This window comes from Pinus tabuliformis, chromosome 8, assembly GCF_031772625.1.
Source record: "Pinus tabuliformis cultivar Carrire ecotype Pingquan chromosome 8, CPIR1, whole genome shotgun sequence".
In the NCBI taxonomy this organism is placed as follows: domain Eukaryota; kingdom Viridiplantae; phylum Streptophyta; class Pinopsida; order Pinales; family Pinaceae; genus Pinus; species Pinus tabuliformis.
The window spans coordinates 1,867,979,507-1,867,995,531 of NC_142294.1; positions in this window are offsets into that span (position 1 = coordinate 1,867,979,507).

The following is a 16,025-nucleotide window of genomic DNA, read 5'->3' on the forward strand; positions in this document are numbered from 1 at the left end:
CCTCTTGAAGTTTGTGATGTATTATTAGGCCAACCATACTTTTGGAAGTGTCATGTTGTGTCTGAATCTAAACCTCATACCGTTATTATTTCTTTGGGCAATAAGTTATACAAGATCTCGAAGGTAGCATCACCTACTACCATCTCTTTGATCTATGCGAAGCAGTGCAATAAGACTGATTCCCAAACCTGGAAATTTGTCTTCCTTATGATTCGCCCATAGGGCAAGAAGAAGATTGTGGCCACATCCACAACCTCCAGACAGGGCTCCTCCACAAGGTAGCCTCAGATGGACAAGGTCTTGGAGGAATGGAGGGACATCTTCACCTCATTCATAGGGGTACCCTTGTGCTATCAGGACAATAAATCCATTGATTGACCCCAAGCATGTTGCTACCCAATGGACCAATCTACCAACAATCTATTATAGAAAATGAAGAAATTAAGGGGCAAATTCAGGAGTTGTTGCAGAAAGGGAACATCAAGCCAAGTTCGTCACCCTGTGGGAGCCCAATTGTGTTGGTACAGAAGAAAGATGACACCTGGATACTTTGTATTGACTATTGAGTGATGAATAAGATCATTGTGAAAAACAAGTACCCAATCCCACGGATTGATGACCTTTTGGACCAACTCAAGGGGATGAAATATTTCAGCAAGAGTGATTTCAAGTTCACTTATCAACAGGTTCCAATAAAACCTTTTGATGTGTGGAAGATTGCTTTCAAATCCAAGGAGGGCCTCTTCGAATGGATGGTCATGCCTTTCGGGTTGACGAATGCCCCCACAAGCTTCATGAGGTTGATGGACGACATCTTGCGACCCTTCATCGACTAATTTATGGTAGTGTATTTGGAAGAGCACCCACACCATATTCACTAGGTCCTCCAAACCCTGTGATAACACAATTTGTTTGCTACTTTGGAGAAATTCACTTTTGGTGTGACCCAAGTTCAATATTTGGGGTACATCATTGATGAGCAAGGGGTGCATGTGGAGCGAGCCAAGATACAAGTAATTCAAGATGGGCCTTCCCCAACCACTCTAATAGAGCTCCATAACTTTTTAGTTCTTTCCAACTTCTACCACAGGTTCATGTTGGGGTTCTCTCATATCACTTGGCCTTTGAGTCAAGTCACCAAGGGAGGATCGAAAGAAAAGTTCTGTTGGTTTGAATCCCAACATAAGGTGTTTTTTGAGTTGAAGCATCACCTCTGCTCTGCACCAGTTCTTACATTACCAGACCTGCAACAATCATTTGAGATTGAGATAGATGCCTTTAACTATGCTATTGGTGCAGCTCTTACTTAGTAGGGGCATCTAGTGGTGTATCATAATGAGATATTTTTAGATACAGTCCAAAAGTATTCAACCTATGACAAAGATATGTATTCCATTGTGCAGGCATGACAACAATTCAACATTATGTTATGGGGAAGGAAACAATCATCGGCACAGACCACTGAACCCTGCAGTTCACACAAACACAAGGAAATTTGCCGACTATCTTACCCGAACACAAGTTATGGTGCTCACCATTATTCTCGATTCTTGTGGACATGGAATTTCAAGGTGGTCTCATCTTTAGAGGAGTGATCCAGAACTCGACAACACATACCAGAGGCTTCTGGAAGGCTAGAAATTTCCATGTTTTCACCTCCAGGGCACACCGTTATGTCACCTGGGACACCTCTGTGTTCCTTCAAGTGAGCATGCTAAGATTATTTGGGAGGCACAAGACAGTCAGGTCGCTCAACATTTCAGAGTAGAGAAAATAGTTGAAATACTGGAGAAGTATGTTTATTGGTCGAACCTTCGATAGGATGTTGGGGAGTACATAAGATCCTACATTGCCTATGTCATTGCCAAACCTACAATCAAGAAGTAAGGCCTATATACTCCTTTGCCTACTCCTAGTCGGCCTTAGGAATCCATCTCCATGGATTACATGTCAGGCCTTCCTTCTATTAAGCATGGAAAAGAGTGAGTTTTCGTGGTCTTCAACATATTCTCTAAGATGGCCATTCTGGTGGCTTGCAAGAAGAGCATAATAACATAAGTCACTACTAAGATCTTCATTTAATGAGTGTGGGTACACTTTGGGATCCCACAGTCAATTATCTCATATAAGGACAACAGGTTCCTAAATAGATTTTGGTCAAGCCTCTAGTCAATGTTGGATACCAAGCTCACTAAGTCCACGACCTTCCACTGCAAAACTGAGGGCCAAATAAAGGTTATCAATAGGATGATCATGCACATTTTTCACATGTACCACTCAAATCATCCATGCACATGGGATGAAATCCACCCTTATGTCCAGTATAGCCATAACAGAACTCTCTATAGCTCAACTGGATATAACCCCTTTCTGGTGGGGGTGGGATTCTAGCCACTATGCCCCATTGATGTGGCCATACAATTTGTAGCTACTCAGGAAGATTCAAATCATGTCCAATCTGAAGCTGACAGGGCTAACAACTTCATTGAGCACATACACCACATCCGCTAGCAATTCCATGACATATTGGACAGAGCCAATGCCAAGTACAAGTACTGTCATGATCAACATCGGGTGTCATACAAGTTCCATGTGGGCGATAAATTTTGGTTACATCTACAGAAGGAGTACCTCGTTGGTCCCCACCACAAGGTTCGCCTACTCTGGTATGGTTCTTTCACCATCACCAAGGTTGTAGGGGAAAATTCCTTCGAGCTTAACATTCTATTGTTCCTTGGCTTGCACCCAATATTTAATGTGGACTTATTGTAACCATACTTTCCCCTATCGTTGGACATGTCTAGCATTGTTGATCAGATGACACCAACAGAGCTCATCCCAAGTTGCATCGAGCAAGCCACAATGGACAAGATCATGGACACATAAATCAAGAACACTCACCAATAGAGCATATAGCTATATCGATTTGTCAAGGCAGGCCAACTCCTTCACCAGGGCAAGTGGTTCACCAAGGACCAAGTTCAACAAAAATTTCCTCACCTCAGGGATGCTCTCCATGCAATGGGGAAAATTTCTTCCCAAGGGTGGAGAATTGATCTAGGTGGATATTGGTGGCCACCTACCTATTCCGCCTAAACCTCCAATTAGTTTCATTTTTTCCCTTGATTATAGTAGTTTTTTCTATTTTTAGTAGTTTTTGAGGTCCTCAACTTCCAAAGCTATTTTGACCCCCTAAACGACGTTTTTTTTAGGTCTAGAGCAAGCCCATATCCAAAGGTAAGGGCCTATAGAAAATATTGTAGTACTGAGAGAGATGTTTCCAACGAGGTATCATATGTGCCAAACGAAGATCATATGACCAAGTTACAACCCCGAGAAGTTAGCTACCCACCTAACCCTAACGAGGCCTGCAAACTCTTGGTGTTCCATCTCTTTTGGTTAGGGTTTTGGTTGTTTAGGGTTTTCCCTTGTTCTTCAATAATAGAAATTCCATTGAGCCTGATTGTAACATAGTTCAAAGGCATGTAGCCGCCACATATCTCCTTAGAGAAAAACTACCATCGCCCAAGTTAGTTTATTTCCATTTTGTTTGTAAGCATCTTTCAGTTCTTTGATATTAATGAAATGAAGATTTAATTATGTTGCATCTCTATGTTTATGTTTATATCTACATTATTTTGTGTTCCTGCATAATTCTGGATCATAGAAAGTAACTTAACAACCCCAAATATGTCATTTCAAATTCATCTTTCATGACTTCTTTGAAATCAACAATGAGAAAATGATCACTCCTTGTGAAAATCAGATCATTTATGTTAGGATATTCTGACACATAGGAAATAACTGAGTATAACTTGGTCTAGTATAGAGTTAGGTAAAGTATGTTTCTCTGCTATGTACTTTTGTAACTTACAATCCGGCGGTCACGATATGTTTTAGACATGAAGTGATCCAACGGTTCATTCTTTCCTCGGTATTACTGACACTTGATCCATGGATTAACACTTGATTAGTCCATTATCTCTATTTAAAGACCATGGAGGGTCATTCATAGGGTGACCGTTCATGAGATAAGCTTATGTAAATTTTATTTCTTTTATTAATAAATTGTCTGAAGTGGCCGCGTTGGCGCATGCCGTGGATTGTTTCCCTCTTTGAGGGTTTTAACCACGTAAAGAATATTGGTGTATTGATCTGTGATCTGTTTGGGAGCAGTGTCCTTTGGTGTTTTGTTTGAGGAAGTTACCTTGTAAATTGCTACATGGTATCATAGCCAAGTTGAGGGTCGCATCCGTTTGTGATCCAAATCCGAAGCCAGTACAACTGCATCTGACTGTCGTGTCATAGATGTACTATTTATAACTTCTTTCGGGCTAAGAGGACTGCTCTATTTTCCAGTGAGTAGTCCCTTTCCTTTCACGCAAAAATGTTTTTGGTAGCCCTAGCTATGTCATTTTTAAGATTTGGAGGTATACAATCTTTATTTTCAGTTTTAGTTATTCATCTCTTTGTTTAGCTCGGTTTATTTAGCTCTATATTTTTTTTTATTACTGGATCTATACCTTTCATTTCTGCATATGCTATTTGCCCTGCTACTCTGTGTAATATGGGTAAATAAGAAACAGAAGCGAATGATTTTTCTCATGTGTGTGCTCATTTCCACTGCGTCTTAGTGTGATCTTGGAAAATAAAAAACATTGAAGAAAATATATAGGTTCTAGCGAAAGCTAACTTCAAGCCATCAGGTTTGGTTTTTTTTTGGTATGTCCGTGCTAGGTTGTGTGGTTTTTTGTTTTGTAGGCAAAAAGAGTTTTTTCAAGTAAGCACGTACCCCAAAGCTTTAGTGACTAAAAAAAATAAAAATTATTCATCTTTTCCAAAAATTACTAACCTTTTAAACTAGCTCACTTGGTCCAAAGTTACTTTATGAAAATAGAGGTCTTGAGTTCAAGTCTTTCTTTTTGTTGAGTTACTTTTTCAAAAACCACATGTAATTTATGTTTTAAAGTTACTTTATGTAAAAATGTTCTCACCCATCATAAAAAGTGAGTCACTTATAATTCTAAAGTATCTTTATCTTTTATTTAAGCTACAATTTAGTGGGTAGCTCATAAGGTACCATTGTAAAAGTGACTTTCACTTATTTATTAAAGTGGGTCACATATTTTTTTTTTAAAGTGAGCTAATTAGATTAAGTTTTGAAATGTGGGGGATTTAAAAAAAGAATATAACATTGTCATTCATTTCCACACATTCACGCACTTTGTCGGCATCTTCAACAACTTTTCTTAAAAAAATCATAACTTAATATATAAAGGCTTTTTCGGAAGAAGACACATTGAATATTTTGGTCGACGCGTTTCGAACCAAGAAGTGTGGTTCATCATCAAGAAGCTGTTTTTTTTTAATGAGCCTAATTTTTTGAGATCTTTCTATTGGAACACTTAGTTTCAGCATCTACAGTTTCAGTTTCTATTAAAATGGAAAGTCCATGCTAAGTTATTCTTGACAACACCAACTACTTCCAATGGTGGTCTTACATTGTGGATTTACTTAGAAGTAAAGGTCTTTACAGGATAGCCTCAGGCCAAGAAAATAAACCTAAAGATGAATATAAGGAAGCCAAATGGGAAAATAAGCAAGACCAAGCATGTGGGTTGACAGGGATGTCTATTTCTCTAAACCGTAGATTCCATATCACAGAACTTGATAACCCTAATGAAGCAATGAAACAACTCACTAAAGTTTTGGAATTAAAAATTAAATTAGAGCCCATCAACTCAAAAATGAGTTGCTTACATTGGACCCCAATAATATTTCTTCAATTGAATACTTTTTGTCCAAGTTTAAGACCCTTAGACTTCTCTTGGAGGGTGTTAAGGTTAATAAAGAAGATGGTAGCCTTATCTATTCCATTCTTACTAATTTGGGACCAACCTACTCTGTGTTTGTTTCCACTTTCCATTCTACTAGAGAAGCCTTTATTTCTCAAGGACAAGACTACAAGTCCCCCTCTTTTGATGCATTTTGTGATTCTTTAATAAGAGAACAAGAAAAACTTTTACATCTTGGTATTCTTAACCTTGGAAACTCTTCTAAGAAAGCCTTAGCTGCCTAGCATCAACTAAATTAAAAGAATCCTAAGAAGCAGTATCCTAAAAATAATGGTACTAAACCAAACTAGGGTCCTAAGCAACTTCAGTCTCAAAATGAAAAATCATTTCAACAAAATGATAATGCAAATAAAAAAGAAGGGAAGCAAACTAATAGAAATTGCCACTTTTGTAATCAAGATGGCCACTTAGAATCCAAATGCTTTAAGAAGATGGAAGCCTTGGAAGCAGCAACGAAGAAGCATAACATCCATTTGGAGCACTCTTCAACTTCAACTTCATCTTCAGGAATAACACTTTCTGCATGTGGTTGTCAAGCATCTCAGTCTGGTTATGCACTAAATGTATCTTCTTCTTCTCATGAGTGGCTCATTGATTCTGGAGCTTCTTATCACATGGAAAAAGAAAGCCATGTTTTCTTCTTTAAATGATTGTAACACCAAAAATATATATGTTGGTGATGATAGATCTCTTAGTGTTGTAGGGACTGGAACTGTTCATCTAGACAATGGTCAATTTAATGATGTATTATGTGTTCCAACATTATCCTACAACCTTCTATCTATATATCAAATAACTCATTCAGGTGAAGGTAAAACCGTTGAATTTTCACCTCACGATGTTGTAATTAAGGACCTAAGAGATCCTAAACATATTTTAGCTACTAGCATTGCTGATGATTCTATAAGGTTATATAAGTTTAACAACTTTGGGTCATCAATTCCCTCGGTATTTTTTTGCTCATAATGATGAAGAGAGCAAACTTTGGCATGAGCGATTTGGTCACTTAAACTATTGCTCCCTTCAAATATATGTAAGGAAAATATGGTGACAAGTCTTCCTATGGTACCTTGCAGAGATGTTGTTTTTTCTAGATGTGTACTCGGAAAACATCATCGAGATAGTTTTGAAAAACATGCCTCTTGGCACGCCTACTCCACTTTACATGTGCATAGTGATTTATGTGGTCCACTTCCAGTTGTTTCATTCTCTAGCTACAAGTATTTCTTAACTTTCATTGATGATTTCTCCAGATGCACTTGGGTATACTTCTTAAAACTCAAGAGTGAAGTATTTAACATGTTCTTGGTCTTTAAGGCCTTTGTTAAAAAATAATCTGGACATCAAATTCTTAAGCTAAGATCTGCTAATGGCAGAGAATATGTTAACAACAAATTCATCAATTTTTTCACTGAGCATGGAATTCAAATGCAACATACTATTCCATATACTCCACAAAAAAATGGTGTAGCTGAAAGGAAGAATCGCACCTTAAAGGAAATGGCTAGTTGTATGCTTCAATCTAAAGGACTTAGTCTTAATTTTTGGGCAAAAGCAATTAACTATGCAAATTACATAGTAAACTGCACTCCTATTAAGGCTTTAAATAATATCACTCTAGAAGAAGCATGGAGCTCAATTAAACTAGATGTAAGTCACTTTCATGTTTTTATACGTGAAGCATGGGCCCATATTATAGATACGAAAGATAAAGCTTTAGAAACTAAGAGTGAAAAATGTATTTTTGTTGGATATTCTGAAGATGTCAAAGGATATAGACTTATTCCACTTAAGTCCAAAAATTTTAACATTATAAGAGATGTAAAGTTTTCTGAAAATATATCAGCCTCCGAGCCTAGTTTGGAGGATGTGCCACGTCTCTCTATCCCTTCTACTTCTGAAAATAGTTCTTCTTCAGATGATGACAACGAGGATAAAAATCCTTCCCCACCTTCTCAAGATCCTCCTTCAGCTCCTTAGCTTCCAAAATGGGTTTGTGCTACTCGGGATGCAACAGGTGCTCTTGCAAGTGATCCTACATATCAGCGACATACACGTTCTCAGTTTGATAGATCCTCTTCTTTACTAGATCAAGCTTCAACGAATTGTGATATTGACACCTTTGTAGAAGCCTCAAGCTATACAGATTGGGACGCAGCTATGAATGAATAATATCGTTCATTATTGGCAAATGATACATGGGATTTGGTTCCTCTTCCAAAGGGACGAAGACTTGTTAGATGCAAATGGGTTTACAGAACCAAGTTTGGACCACATGGAAAAGATGATAAACATAAAAATCATCTTGTTGCTAAGGGTTTTTCACAAGTTGAAGGAATTGACTATACTGAAACCTTCTCCCCTGTTGCCAAAATGAACTCTATCTGCCTTGTTCTTTCCCTTGCTGCCTATTTCAAATGGGAAGTCCATCAGATGGATGTTAAATCTGCCTTCTTGCATGGGGAATTTCATGAAGAAATCTATATGGAACAACCTCTTTGCTTTATACAAACAGACTCTAGCCTTGTATGTTGAATTAAGAAATCCCTTTATGGTCTCAAGCAAGCTCCTTAGGCTTGATATGAAAAAATGGATAGATTTCTTTTAGATATTGGATTTTCTAGGTGTCATTCTGACAACACTGTCTACACCAAGAAAGTGGGTAAGTCTCTTCTCATTATTTTTCTTTATGTTGATGATATTATACTTACTGGTAGTTACCCCAACCTTATAAACCATGTGAAGTCGAACCTTAAAAAGCAGTTTGAAATGGAAGACTTAGGACACTTTCATTATTTTCTTGGTCTTCAAGTCTTGCAATCCAAGGAAGGTATTTCCCTTTCCTAGTCCATGTATACTTGTGATCTTCTACGCCACTTTCACATGGAAGACTGTAATCCAGCCCCTTCTCCCTTTTAGTCTAGAGCCAAACTTTTAGTCACTTGTACTTCCCCTGAAGTTGAAGCTACCTTATACTGTCAACTTGTAGGAAAAATTTTGTATTTGACCCATACTCGTCCTTACCTTTCCTTTGTTGTTGGTCTTATTGCTAGGTTTATGCAAAACCCACATGAAAGTCATTGGAAAGTTGTTAAAAGAATAATTCGTTTTGTTCGAGGTACATTTCAGTTTGGGATTCATTACAGTGCAAAAGCATCTCCTCTATTGGTTAGTTTCACTGATTCCAATTGGGCTGGTGACCCTGATGATCAGAAGTCTACTGTAGGTTATGTCTTCACTATTGGTTCTAGACCTATTAAATGGCCTTGCAAGAAACAAAGTGTTATTTCTCTTTCTTCAGTAGAAGCAGAGTATCGTGGTACCATAGAAGCTAGTAAGGAAGCCCTGTGGCTTCGTCATATCCTGTCATAGTTTGGCTTTCAGCAGCAACATAGAACTACACTTTAGTGTGATAATCAAAGTGTCATTCAACTATGCAAAGGTCCAATCTAGCATCAGCGTAGAAAACACATTGAACTACACATGGACTTCATCAAAAAGCTCATTCATGACCATGTTCTTGAAGTGAAATATTGTTCAACTGATGATCAAGTAGTAGACATCTTTACAAAGGCTCTCACAGAGGTAAAGTTTACTAAACTTCGATTTATGGTTGGATTTTTGGAAGTTGTCACTAAGGGGGGATAGGCTCTAATGCCTCCTTCCTTCTCATATTGTGTCATATTTGTACATCCTTCAATCCTATCCCAAGTTGTTCTTAAGGGGGGATGTTAGGATATTCCGACATATAGGAAATAGTTAAGTATAACTTGGTCTAATATAGAGTTAGGTAAAGTGTGTTTCTTTACTATGTACTTTTGTAACTTACAATCTGATGGTCATGATATGTTCTAGACATGAAGTGATCTAACCGTTCATTCTATCCTCGATATTATTGACACTTGATCCATGGCTTAGCACCCGATTGGTCCATGATCTCTATTTAAAGAGCATCGAGGGTCATTTGTAAGGTGACCGTTAATGAGAGAAGCTTATGTAAATTTTATTTCTGAACCACAAACTATACCAATCAATGACATTTTGAAGATCTATTGTCACATTTATAGATTTCTAAATAGATAGCAATAAGGATCACCCTTCTTACTCAATCAATCAATCAATCAGACACAAAATTCTTATGCATTCAATTTTACTTTCAGATCTAAGAAGACTTCATTGACAGACAACAGTAAAACAACAACACTGATCAAATAGATCAGTCATCCCTGAACAAAAAACTTTTCTTTTGCATATGCTACTTGGAAGAGCCAAACCAGCGTGTAGACACACCTTCACCCAAGCGAACCAGCGTATAGATTTTCAAATACTTATTTATAACTTCGCAACTATTCCAAACTTCAATCATACCCAGATCATAACATATAAAGGATAAAACATTTGTTAGCAATCAAATCTAGACTATCCATTATCATATCACATCAAGATAAGTCATTATGATCCTAATCCATCATTAGATCTCCTTCATCATCAAACACTCAGGTGCATACTTAGTCCAGATCAATAAAAGCATCAGAAACCCATAATATGCAAATTTTCTTTTGTTCTAACACTTCATAAGATATACATTCCTTCCCATTGATATTCTCCTCCTTATATAGTTTTAGCCTTTCTCAATACCTCGAACCAAAACCTCGGACCAATAGCTTGGACCAAAACCTTGGAACAAAACCTCAGACCAATACCTCGGACAAAAACCTCGTACCAATATCTTAGACCAAAAACACAGACCAATACCTCGGATCAAAACCTTGATCTTCCATCCCATATGCGATTTTACTTCTGTGAAAGTGCGTGCATACGTATATGCTTCTTCTGTTCCATGAGCCCACGTGTATATGCTACTTGGACAAGGTGAACTAGCGTATACTTCTTAAACTATTCTCGTTCTTCAATTTCTTGATTCTGATCTATAGTCCTTTGTTCCTTCATCCTATTCTTTTGTACCATTACTTTGTTCCCTCTGAATAGACCTGCTATAATGTGATTTTCCATATTACTCCTAAAATGATTCCTTTGAAATGCCTTGCATTTTGTCACATCTGTAAACACAACTACCATGCATTTTGTCACATTTGATATCTCTCTTGTAGATTCATCTAGTTACGTAATTTCATCTAGTTACCTTATACAAGTGAGTTGTTCAACTAGAAGTGGGTTGCCATCAAGTACAACAAATGAATCATAATGCCAACAATCGCCCCCTTTGGACTTGATGGAAATCATATTGGTGTTGATTACTTCAAGCTTTAGAACCTGTTAGATGTATCAAGTAACACCAAGATACTCTCCCCCTTTGACATCAAGGGCAAAGGGAATACCAAGATATTCTCTCCTTTTGAGATCAAGGGTAAAGGGCTGAGCAAAATGAAGACTTCCATATCTGAACAGGTGAATATGAACATTAATCATGCTCCCCCTAGGCACATGATGAATTATCTTGTTAAAATCCCCCTTTGTACATGCTGAGATGCACTAAACCATCCATGATCCCCATGAGCACATGTAGAGTCTGCAAAAATATTTTCCAAAAGAATACCATGACTCTATAAATCAACTATGTGAGTATGACCTTCCTATCACTAATGACTCATACATACATCAATCTTCCAACCAAGTTGGGATATACCAAATTTGACTCATCTACCTAACCAAGTGGGGATATACCAATTGTTTATACATGACTGAAATATAACAATTATTACATCATCCTTCCCACGCATAGTAGGGGTACAAATTACATCATATGACCAAAAAGGACTCATTCAAAGACTATGACAGACATAGACAAATTATTAAATCATGGGCCTTTTTACATCAAATGATATACATGACATTTATAACAAAGACCAAAGATCTAAACAAGACCATGGTAGTCATCAACAACTATCATACATCATATATGATCTGTACCATAAGCATCTGTCGGCAGCATCCAGACCAACGACCTATATATGTCCATCATCAATTCCCAAGATGTAAATATCATCAACATGTGGCAAAGTAATCCATGTCTCCAAATATCCATGTCTTCAAATAGCTATGTCTTCATGAGACTTGCAATAACACCATTCTCTTGGCCAACCAACAATATTTATCAATATGCAACTCAAGTAATCATCCATGTATCCAGCTTAAGGTGTATCCATCAAAGAGATAACAATATGTATCTAGAAAACCATGAGCTCATAGTCATTTGTCAAGATTTATTGATACCATCAACAACAACAATCCTCAACCATGTGAGAGCCAAGAACTATAGGAATCTTCATTCATAACTGCACCATATTAGTTTATGCATATTTGAAGGAATGATGTAAACATCATAAAAGAAATGACACTTATCAAATAATGAAGTTGTGTAATCAAGCTTGTTCTTCTCCTTATCCTTTGAAGATCACCATGTAATAAACATACCATATGCATCACTAAAAGAGTCATCCACAATCATCCATAAATCTGATTTGAATAATAACTATGTGGCTCAAGCAATATAAGTATCATCTGAGATTTCATAATAGGCAACTTATGACTGCAACATAACATGCTGTATCATTTAAACACTTCAACAACATAAGCATCCTCACCATTGATAAGAATCGTTATGTACCAAAGACTTCTAAACATAATGCCAACAATGCATTACTAGAAGCATTGCATATTCTCCCCTGAACTTGTGCCACCTGTTCATTGTTGTTATCGGGAAAACTAGTGTCTATGTAGAGCTGCTAGTCCCACTAAGTCTGGTAGCTACCTTAGAAACAAACAAACTAAAACTACTTTTGTTTTCCTTTATGAGAAATAGATAAGACGGGAATAAAGGAGACCAACCTCTGTCTTGCGCTTGGTTCCTTACTTGATTCCTCTCCCTTCTGATAGATCTTTGCCACTCGCTTCCTCGTATACCCAGCTTCAAAGAGCACCTGTAGAATCAAAGTAGCATAACACTATCCGAGAACATAGATCTATTATCATAAACAATATAGGACCAGATATATATTGACCACACAAATGCGTATATCATCAATCATACAAGAATGTGGAGGAAAACTTGAATAGCTTTATTAATAATCAATAATAGAAAAGAGGATTACAACCAATTGTTCTAACCCAACATCATCCTCTCAGCAAGAAAGCCCTTCTTCACCTCACGAAAAGCTTAGATCACCCAACACTATGATGTTGCACCAAGAAACTAGTAGCACTTCCTTACAAGATACAAAATTCCAGCCTCTGGATCTCTAGGATGAGGGATCCATATATAGATGTTTACAAGGGGGGTGAGTCAGCTTTTGAGATTTGATTAGTGTCCTCTCTCTGATATTTCTTGATTCCACTTTGAGATTGATGATCTCTTACTCATCCCTGGGTGAATGCAGAGAGGCAAGTGTCATAGGAGAAGTTTCTAGAAGATTCCATGATCCTCCACCTTGCAGATTGACCTTGCCATTTGTCCACTCTTGCCCATTGGCCCCCATAGAAGGGCTTTTCAACATGCATCAGACCTCCCGTGTGTATTTAGGTGGGATGCAGCGCACTTTGACCATGGAGCAGGTGAGATGGTCCAGTTTTGACCAGTTCTGAGCAGTTTTTCATGGAGAACTTCTGGGAGAAGATGTAATCAGTTGACCTTATTCTTTTAGAGGTTGGAACAACACTTTTAGGGACTTAAGAGCCCTTGGTTTATGGACATTTATGATTGGGGTTGCAGTGCCCAAAAATGTCTATAACAGTTGCCCCCTAAAGCATGAGGTCGTTAATCTGTTGATGTCGGGTGAAATGCTTTATCATGAGGATATGAAGTTTTTTCAAGATAGAAGGCGACCTGTAATATGATACAATACAATACATTATCTTCATAATATTTTCATGATCTAGCTGAGGTGGGCATTCCCATGCTCAGATTTATAAATTCATTTTCATGTACATCAGACAGAAAATCGTCTGAGTGTAGATTGATGATTCTGGTAGAGCCATCATCTCTTTGGTTGGATGATTATCTGTGCAGTAATGATGTACATTTGATGTCTTTATTTTCCCGAATATATATCATATCCCGGATGGATGAAACTAGATCCGGGGTCTTCAATCTCATTCCATCTTCACTCAAAGTACAAGTCGATCCATGTGAGAGATGTTCTGGAGTCGAACATGGAAAGACATTGCCTGATTACGAGCCAATGATGTAAGCTATTAACAGGCACGAGAGGAATCACCGATAATGATGATGACCCTCAAGGTACTACATTACAATTCACGTGGTGTGAATAAGGGACTTGGTGTCGAACACCACGCAAAATCTTTCGGTTGAAGGCCATTGATGTAAACTTGTCGCCGGAAGTGAGAAACTTGCCACTGAGGCATGAAAGCTTCAAAGTACTGAAGGGGTTGTTCCTAGATCGACTTCTTGGATAATGAGCTGATGTCGACAAGAAGCGATCCATCATAGGAGGGCCTTAGTGAATCCCACATCAATGGCACGGAACAGAGCAAATGATTTTAATGGAGGTGAAAACGATCTGGTGATATAAGGTTCAGGGTGGCGGTCATGAAAGAATCGAGCTTAAATGTATTGCAGTGGGTGAGACATAGGCGAAATCTCTGAGCGACTTCTCTTGAACATATCGGCGACACTGACATGATGGTTCAGTAAAATTAACCCCAAATATGGATGGTGTGACAGAACCATGGTGATATGACCAGCGAATGGAACAACCCAACCCGACTCGGATGCGGAGTGAAAGTGTCATGTTCAAGAGCGACTTGCTACCAATAAAGCTTTTTCAAGTTTTCTTCCCAATTTTTCCCCAGTCATTGCTGACCAATACCTCTTTATTTTTGTCAAGCTTGAGGAGGATAAAATATGCTTGTTCTATAATTTTCCCTTCGGGCAAACCAATCGCTATGTTTTAATGAGCCTAGCGATAGCGAAACTCATTCTTGTCTGTATGGACAAGTTTGTCGCTATTCGGTTTTAGTGAGTTTAATGAAAAGGATAACTCGGTCCTTTTCAATTTTAGAGAGTCTAAAAAAGGGACATAAAGAAAAATCCAATAATCCTTTTTCGTCATATAATCCCTTGAGTTCGAAAAAGTATAAAATAATACAAAATGGATGAATTTTCGGTACTTTTAACAAGCCGAACAAAACAAGCGCTCGATCTTTTTGTGTAATAATCCCTCGAGTTCAAAAAGATTAAAATCCAAAGGAGGGATAGCACTTCTGGTCCCTTTAATGAGCTGGAGAGGCCAATTTCTCGGAAATCTTTTCATATTTTACGAGTCAGTTGAAAAGAGATTAAAGGAGACTCGTTTTTTGAGGAACGAGTGATAAATTCGGGTAGCAACTGATTCCAGGTAAAGTTTGGAATTTTCCAATCACGGCAGTGTCACAAGGATGGCTAGCAAGATCACTCTTCGCAGCTGTTCCTCAAAAAGGGTAAACAATCAAATGGAGGTGAATGATCGGCCAAAACAAAGTGGAGGTGATGATGAGAACACGACCAAGGCTTTCAAAGGCTGATGGTAATACATTCACGATGGTTATTTACTGGAAATTGGTTCATTTTTGAATGAGCTTAAACTCTGGGGGAACATTTGCTCATTGATTATGTTTATTTTTCAACGAGCTTGAATTCCGCGTTAAAACTGCTCGATCCACTCGTATAATAAGTATGTCTCATATAAAACGACATTTTTTCAAAGCTTTTCCCTGCATTGTTTATTTATGTAAGTTAGGAAACGACCAATCCTACGAGTTTAAAGGGTTAGAGGACCTATAAATTTAAAAAATAAATGGTCGCTCTTTGCTTGCATGCCAAAATTTTTGCATGCCCCCAGGTATAACGAAGTAGAGTTTCTAGGTTACCCCTCAATTTGCAGACAAAACATTTGTTTTATCGGGAAAGGCCTACCTTTTCCAGGTTACCCCTCAATTTGCAGAAAAAACATTTATTCTATCGGGAAAGGCCTACCTTAACAGAGGTATCTTATTCCGATCTAATCCCATTTTCCAAAATGGATGGGTGTGTTAGCCAGTCATATATCCTCTGCGGAAACCTACCCTATACCCAAGGTTTTCCTGTCGAAACAGGCCAAGGTGCATGCCCCTTGGGTTTCAGTCATATCCTCCGAATCACTCGCGTTAATCAGG